The sequence below is a fragment of the Trematomus bernacchii genome, unplaced genomic scaffold (genome assembly GCF_902827165.1).
Source record: "Trematomus bernacchii unplaced genomic scaffold, fTreBer1.1, whole genome shotgun sequence".
Taxonomy (NCBI): domain Eukaryota; kingdom Metazoa; phylum Chordata; class Actinopteri; order Perciformes; family Nototheniidae; genus Trematomus; species Trematomus bernacchii.
Genome location: NW_022987839.1, coordinates 7,184,805 through 7,190,927, shown reverse-complemented (window position 1 = coordinate 7,190,927; position 6,123 = coordinate 7,184,805). Strand labels below are relative to the sequence as shown.

Below are 6,123 nucleotides of genomic sequence, written 5' to 3'. Positions count from 1 at the left end.
GGTTCAAATCCTGCTCACAGCGTTTGAAGAGTCTTTAAACTTCTAGAACTGATTGATTGTTGCTCAGTGAGTCTTGGAACTACACTAAACGCTTAATATTACTCGAGGCTATCTAGTTAAAGCTACCAAACTTGTCCTTTGTTCCCAAAAGGAGCTCATACGGTTACCCGAAAACTCCATGAAGAATGAATCAGAAACAGCTGTGATGGCCGAGTGGTTAAGGCGTTGGACTCGAAATCCAATGGGGTCTTCCCGCGCAGGTTCAAACCCTGCTCACAGCGTTTGCAGTGTCTTTTAGCCTCTGGAGCTGGCTGATTGCTGCCAAGTGAGGCATTAAACTTAGTTGAAGGTGCCAAAGACATTTTTGTTTCCCGGGGTTACCGGGGCACTGCCGTAACATCTTGCAGAAAACAGTGTCTGAGGGCATGTTCATTTAATAAACTATGAATGTTTTATATCCATGTAACGGCAAGAAACTCATCTAACTTAGGTTAATCCAATGTGTCTGTGTCCCTTTGAAATGATTTCTGATAATCCATAAGCAATAAAACTGCTTTTCCGTTTCCAGATGTCAGAGCTACAGATAGGTTCACTCTGATGCAAAACTGCATGCGCGAAGCCCCCACCTTTTCTTTTCACAATGAGTGTGTGTGGGGGACTCCCCCTTCGATTATATTGGCTCTAACGGTCAGGAAGAGGTGTCAACCATCAAAATCGAGCAAGGGGGGCCAGAGATATGGAAAATCCACCCAAATGACCCCAGAAGTGGTTTATTTTTGCTAAATCTCTCTATAAAGGTCAAATGTCACTTGTTTTGCATCAATCTTGATACAGGGTACTTATTATATGTTGTACTTTGGATTCCTAAAGCTTTTAGTCTACCTTACCATCATCCAAGGGTAGTTTTCACTATAAGTAAAAAAGAATTTTTGGACGGACACTATAATTTACATTTCTTTACTATGTTCAATCTGAATTTTCTTTAAAATAAAAAACATCTATATTGATTCTGAATTTTCTACATCCAACTCACAGGTTTATCATTACTTTGAGAAAAAAGATTATTAATTTTCCCCTTTTAGAAGTGTAGTTATGGTCATTTGTTCTGGAAATGTCATTTTCGAGCCTGAGAGCTGAAAAACAGGCTTGGGGCTTAACAGGTTAAAGGTCGTAGAATTATCTAATATTGTTAAATCAAGAGTTTCTAAATTAGTTCTTAACTACTGGTACCAGAAGAAAACATTTAAAATGTCAGTTTCTAAATAAAATACAAGGGGCTTCCTGAGGGAAATGCAATCAAAATGTATTTGGTTTAAGGTCAAGGTCAATCCTTTCTGCCGGCTCAGGGCTTAACAGGTTATGGGGCTCATACGGTTACGTGAGGATTCCAAACAAAACAATGGTGAACAGCTGTGAGGGCCGAGTGGTTAAGGCGTTGGACTCGAAATCCAATGGGGTCTCGCTGCGCAGGTTCAAACCCTGCTCACAGCGTTTGAAGTCTCTTTAAACTTCTAGAGCTGACTGATTGTTGCTCAGTGAGACTTGGAACTACTTAAACGCTTAATATTACTCGAGGCTATCTAGTTAAAGCTACCAAACTTGTCCTTTGTTCACACAAGGAGCTCATATCGTTAGCGGATAATTCCATGAAGAACGAAGCAAAAACAGCTGTGATGGACGAGTGGTTAAGGCGTTGGACTAGAAAAACTGAAATATGCGTCACACTGCAAAGCTTAACAGAAAGCTAACAAAGACTGGGCAAATTGTTGCGGAGTTGAGCGTTTACTGACACTTACGTTTTTAAAACTGTAAAAGTTACACAATTAAAATAATACATGTGCAACAATAATGCAAAATAGGGTACAGTATAATGCAGTAAAGTAAAATATATGTGCCCTAACCATTAAATCAAAGCAGTATAATCACCAGCCTATGCTAAAACTTAGCTATGTCGCTTTGCACCAGCCTATGCTAAGACTTAGCTATGTCGCTTTGCTAGTTAGCTCATCATAAAACATTGAAAAACCACACACTCACTGTAACCGCATTTCTTGGAACACACAACAAAGCACACAGGTAGGTATTTATACTTACAGACAGATCTACTCCAAGGATAAAACCAAACACTCTGTGGCCTAGCTCTGAGCTACCATGTGCTCAACATGGTTGTGCTGTGTGGACTAATAACAAGATGGAAGGTAGAGCTATTTGGTGCCTTAAAGCTACAATACCAAATTGTACCGCTAGGTGGCTGGTAATTATAAAAATAGGTTAGGAGAATTTAATGCACAAATAATAAACCAAACATTTACTGTTACAAATATCATTACTGATAGTGGATCAGTTGATGAAGTGATTATTTAAAAAACTTTCCATATTTCTTTGCCCTTGAGGAACGACAGTCCATATTTAGAGTAAATGAAACTGCTTGCCATTAATTACGCTTAGCAAACAAGATTATCCACAGCTGTCAAACCATACACACACACACACACACACACACACACACACACACACACACACACACACACACACACACACACGGCTGCTTTTCTCTTCCCCCCCTGCCATGCCTAATTTCATTATTCTATTAAATAAGGTTCATTAACAGCAACTGGATTAAAAAAAACTTCATTTTAAGGGTTGATAGGCACTGTGGACTAGACCCTCCAGAAAAACGCGGGCTAAAATCCTTGATTATGCGGGCTAAAATCCTTGATTATGCGGGCTAAAATCCTTGATTATGCGATTAAACATGCGGGGTTTTTATGTGATTTTATGCGGTGAAGTTGCTAAATATGCGGAAATATGCTAAATATGCGAAAAGTTGCGAAATATGCGGGAGGCGGATAAAAGGTGATTCTTCTCCCACACCCTGTTACTAGGCTACTACTGAATGAAAGTGACAGTGGCGTTTTTATATGTACAAAAGTGGTGGGGCACAAAAAACGTAGATGTCTATATATAAGCTTCTGCAGTGACGTGCAGTGAGGTTCATGGCTGGTGAGGCACTGGCACTGACTCTTCAGGTTTACAAATATTATATTTTGACCTAAACCAAAATATAATATTATTTTCAAAAGCTTTTTTTGTCTGATGCTTCGATTAATTTTAAACAGACAGTTCAACAAAAGGATACCCAAAAAATGTAATTTTATCATTTAAATATTGAATTGTTCTCTCTTAGTAAGATCCCATTTTCAATCAAATTGCGGTCTTACCTTGACTTGAAGATGAAGTCCATTTGCCTATCCTTCTGGACAAAAATGTCTATAACTTTTTTGTAAAAGTCCTCCTTATGTTCTTGTAGTTTCAAAAGTCTATCATAAATCTAATCCATAGATTTATGATAAAAAAATTATAAAAGTAGGGTAGACATGTGGATGTTATCCGGCTGATCAAAACGTGCATTTATCTAACAGGTACGTTTCCCACAGATCTTATTTCCAGCTATTTTCTAAAATCCTCTGGAGAAATCTCATTGCTTTTTTGTCGAGGGAAGCCATGCGCAGCTTACTTCCTGGTTTTAGGACGCGTCACTGCAGCTCTCTCGTCTCCTCTTCACACACCACACTTTTCGCGGCACACGTACTTACAGCCAATCAGCTCTGAATGATTTGAGATGACGTATGGTGGGGATGGTAGCTCCATGCCCCTCTGGTCATTATTTTTTTGCCACACACATTTCATTACAAAATACTCTGAGCATGCGCAGTGTAGTTTTTACAGTCACCGTTGACTTCACAGCGAGAGGAAGGGGCATAATCAGGTTTTGTCCCACATGGCTCTAAACAGCTCAATAGGCACACACTGTGACTGTAGACACACTAATTAGAAGAACACAGACTAAAACAGCAATGTACAGACGAATCAGATGATTAAACATGATCTTAAAATATATTTTATATATTTTTTTATTTATTTTTTTGCATTTTTGTAATCATTATTTGTAATACTTTCTGCTGACACTAGGTGGGGCTGTGCCCCACCTGCCCCTAATGACCAGTCGCCACTGAAAAGTGAGCCCTTTTAAAGAGTTCCTATGATAAACAAGCATACTAGAAGCAAGCTACATCACAAAGTGTTATTTATGTATTTATATATGGGCTATTTTAATCACTCTCTCACACACACACACACACACACACACACACACACACTCTTCTCCGCCTCATTCTGTTTTCATTTACTCGTTCGTTATCTGACCAGCTTCAATCTTGTAGGCTACTCACCTCGTTTCTTGTAGCCCTCGAAAGGGTTTTGGAGGTTGATGCCTCGGTGAACGCGAGTTGTTTGGCTTTCTTGTCCGCAGCAGCAGAAAGCATTTTAGAATGTTTGAATGAATCAAAGTGGGTCGTCACCATCGATTTTCTCTTATGCTCCAACACACAGTTGCACGGGCTGCAGAATAGTTTCCCCCCACTTTCGTGCAAGACATCGGCGTACTGCTTCGCCCGGTCTTTAGCAGAAATGTTCGTAGGCAAATTAGATGGATTCGATTTTTTCATCTTGGTCAGAGCCGTATAATAGTATAATAGTATTTAATAATAATAGTATAATAGTATATAATAATCGATATGGCGCTGATCTTGTTGTTTTCTCTCTCGTGTGAGTTCCACACATTCACTCTACGGTGTTGTTTACCTGCGCGAGCTGATGACATCACTACTTCACGTTAACTTTTTTTCCCCTCAACTTTGTGTGGAAAAATGCGGGGATTATGCGACCTTTTAATAAATATGCGCCCTTTTAAAAATCTGCGCCATTTTGCTGATTATGCGGTAAATTATGCGATCGCATAATCGCGTTTTTCTGGAGGGTCTAGTGGACATTTCTGCCCAGCTCTTTTGTCTCTATTCTCTCTAACCCAGAATTATAGCCTTTTGGTTAAAATGCCTTTCCTTTCTGTCAATTATTAACCTGTTAATTTGTCATGTTGCAACCTGGTTAACGTCCGCTCAAATTATGTATAAAACTGCAATTAACAAATGGGTGTGAGTACAATGTGAGAGTGTGGGAATGGGAAACTGAGTGAGAAATGTATGAGAAAGTGAAACAATTACAGAAAGTGTGGGAAGTTGCGAGGTCTCCGGCGACGCAACACAAAGACACATTTATTATCTTTTTCATCCCAAAATAAATGGCCCTATTAGCTGTGATGGTGCAGGTCAAAAACACCTCCACCTGCCTTCAGAGGCTCCAGACTCACATCATTACATTCACATCCCATCTCACAGCTCTCACTCATATCATCCCACCACTCAATGGCATCACACGCCTAATATAACGGCAAGGTGCAAGGTTAATGTGGAAGAGTTTAGAGAGCTCTCTTCATTATTCTAATTACTTAGAATGCGTTGCAGTGCCCTCCAGAAATCACAAGTCAACGAGGGTAAAAATGGGCCATAGTTGATTGTTTCAAAAGTAAAACTTGTTTAATAACAACATAGATTCTTCTAAAGAAAGAGAGAGTCTTTACAATATAATAAGTAGTGCAATTTTAGCTTGACACAGTTTTTCTAAACTGATTTCTTTTTGATTAGATTTTAATTTTTGTATAGCTTTTTGATGCTTGTACACCTTGGTAATAATGGAATTTTAGATTGGCTTAAATGCCACATATAATTATTTACATATCCCAAAATGCTACAGGTTGTGTCTGGAAACAACAGTATAGCATTTGTATTTATAAACAATGGATATAACAAAATAAAATTACCCACTGCAGCTTATAGTGTTGTGTCTTTATGGGGAATATATCTTTGCACTAACTGTGGATACATCAGAGACCAACAGGGATCAGCAAGTCATTTTTTATAGTGTTGAATCTGCGGGTACTTCCTAAAACAAAAGAAGATCTTTCTCATGTTCATGATGAGTCACTTTAGGTTTTTGATCATTTTTTGTAGTGCATACTGAGCCGCCTTTCTTTTTGTTTTCGTTTATGTTAGTGTGAACTCTGATGTCCCTCCTGACCTAACACATTACATTTCTACTATCGCCGTAAATGTGTTTCCCTCAGTCCATTTCATTACTTTTATGGTTAGGAGTGAATATAAAACTATGCAGTATAAGCATTCAGAATCGTAACTGTAATTGGGCTCATTTCACCAACACTAGTAC

The 6,123-nt window shown here is 38.8% G+C and overlaps 3 non-coding genes across 3 annotated transcripts in view; all 3 read left to right on the top strand.

Annotated features, from left to right (window-relative positions):
- trnas-aga overlaps positions 1-22 on the top strand; it is an 82-nt gene extending 60 nt beyond the window's left edge. Inside the window, exon 1 of the tRNA in view lies at positions 1-22. This exon is cut by the window's left edge and continues 60 nt beyond it. This is a non-coding gene — a tRNA (tRNA-Ser).
- Positions 23-199: 177 nt separating this feature from the next.
- Positions 200-281, top strand: trnas-cga. Its single transcript has one exon. It is a non-coding gene; the product is annotated as a tRNA-Ser (tRNA).
- A 1,128-nt stretch (positions 282-1,409) lies between these two features.
- trnas-cga lies at positions 1,410-1,491 on the top strand. Its single transcript has one exon. It is a non-coding gene; the product is annotated as a tRNA-Ser (tRNA).
- Positions 1,492-6,123: the final 4,632 nt, after the last annotated feature.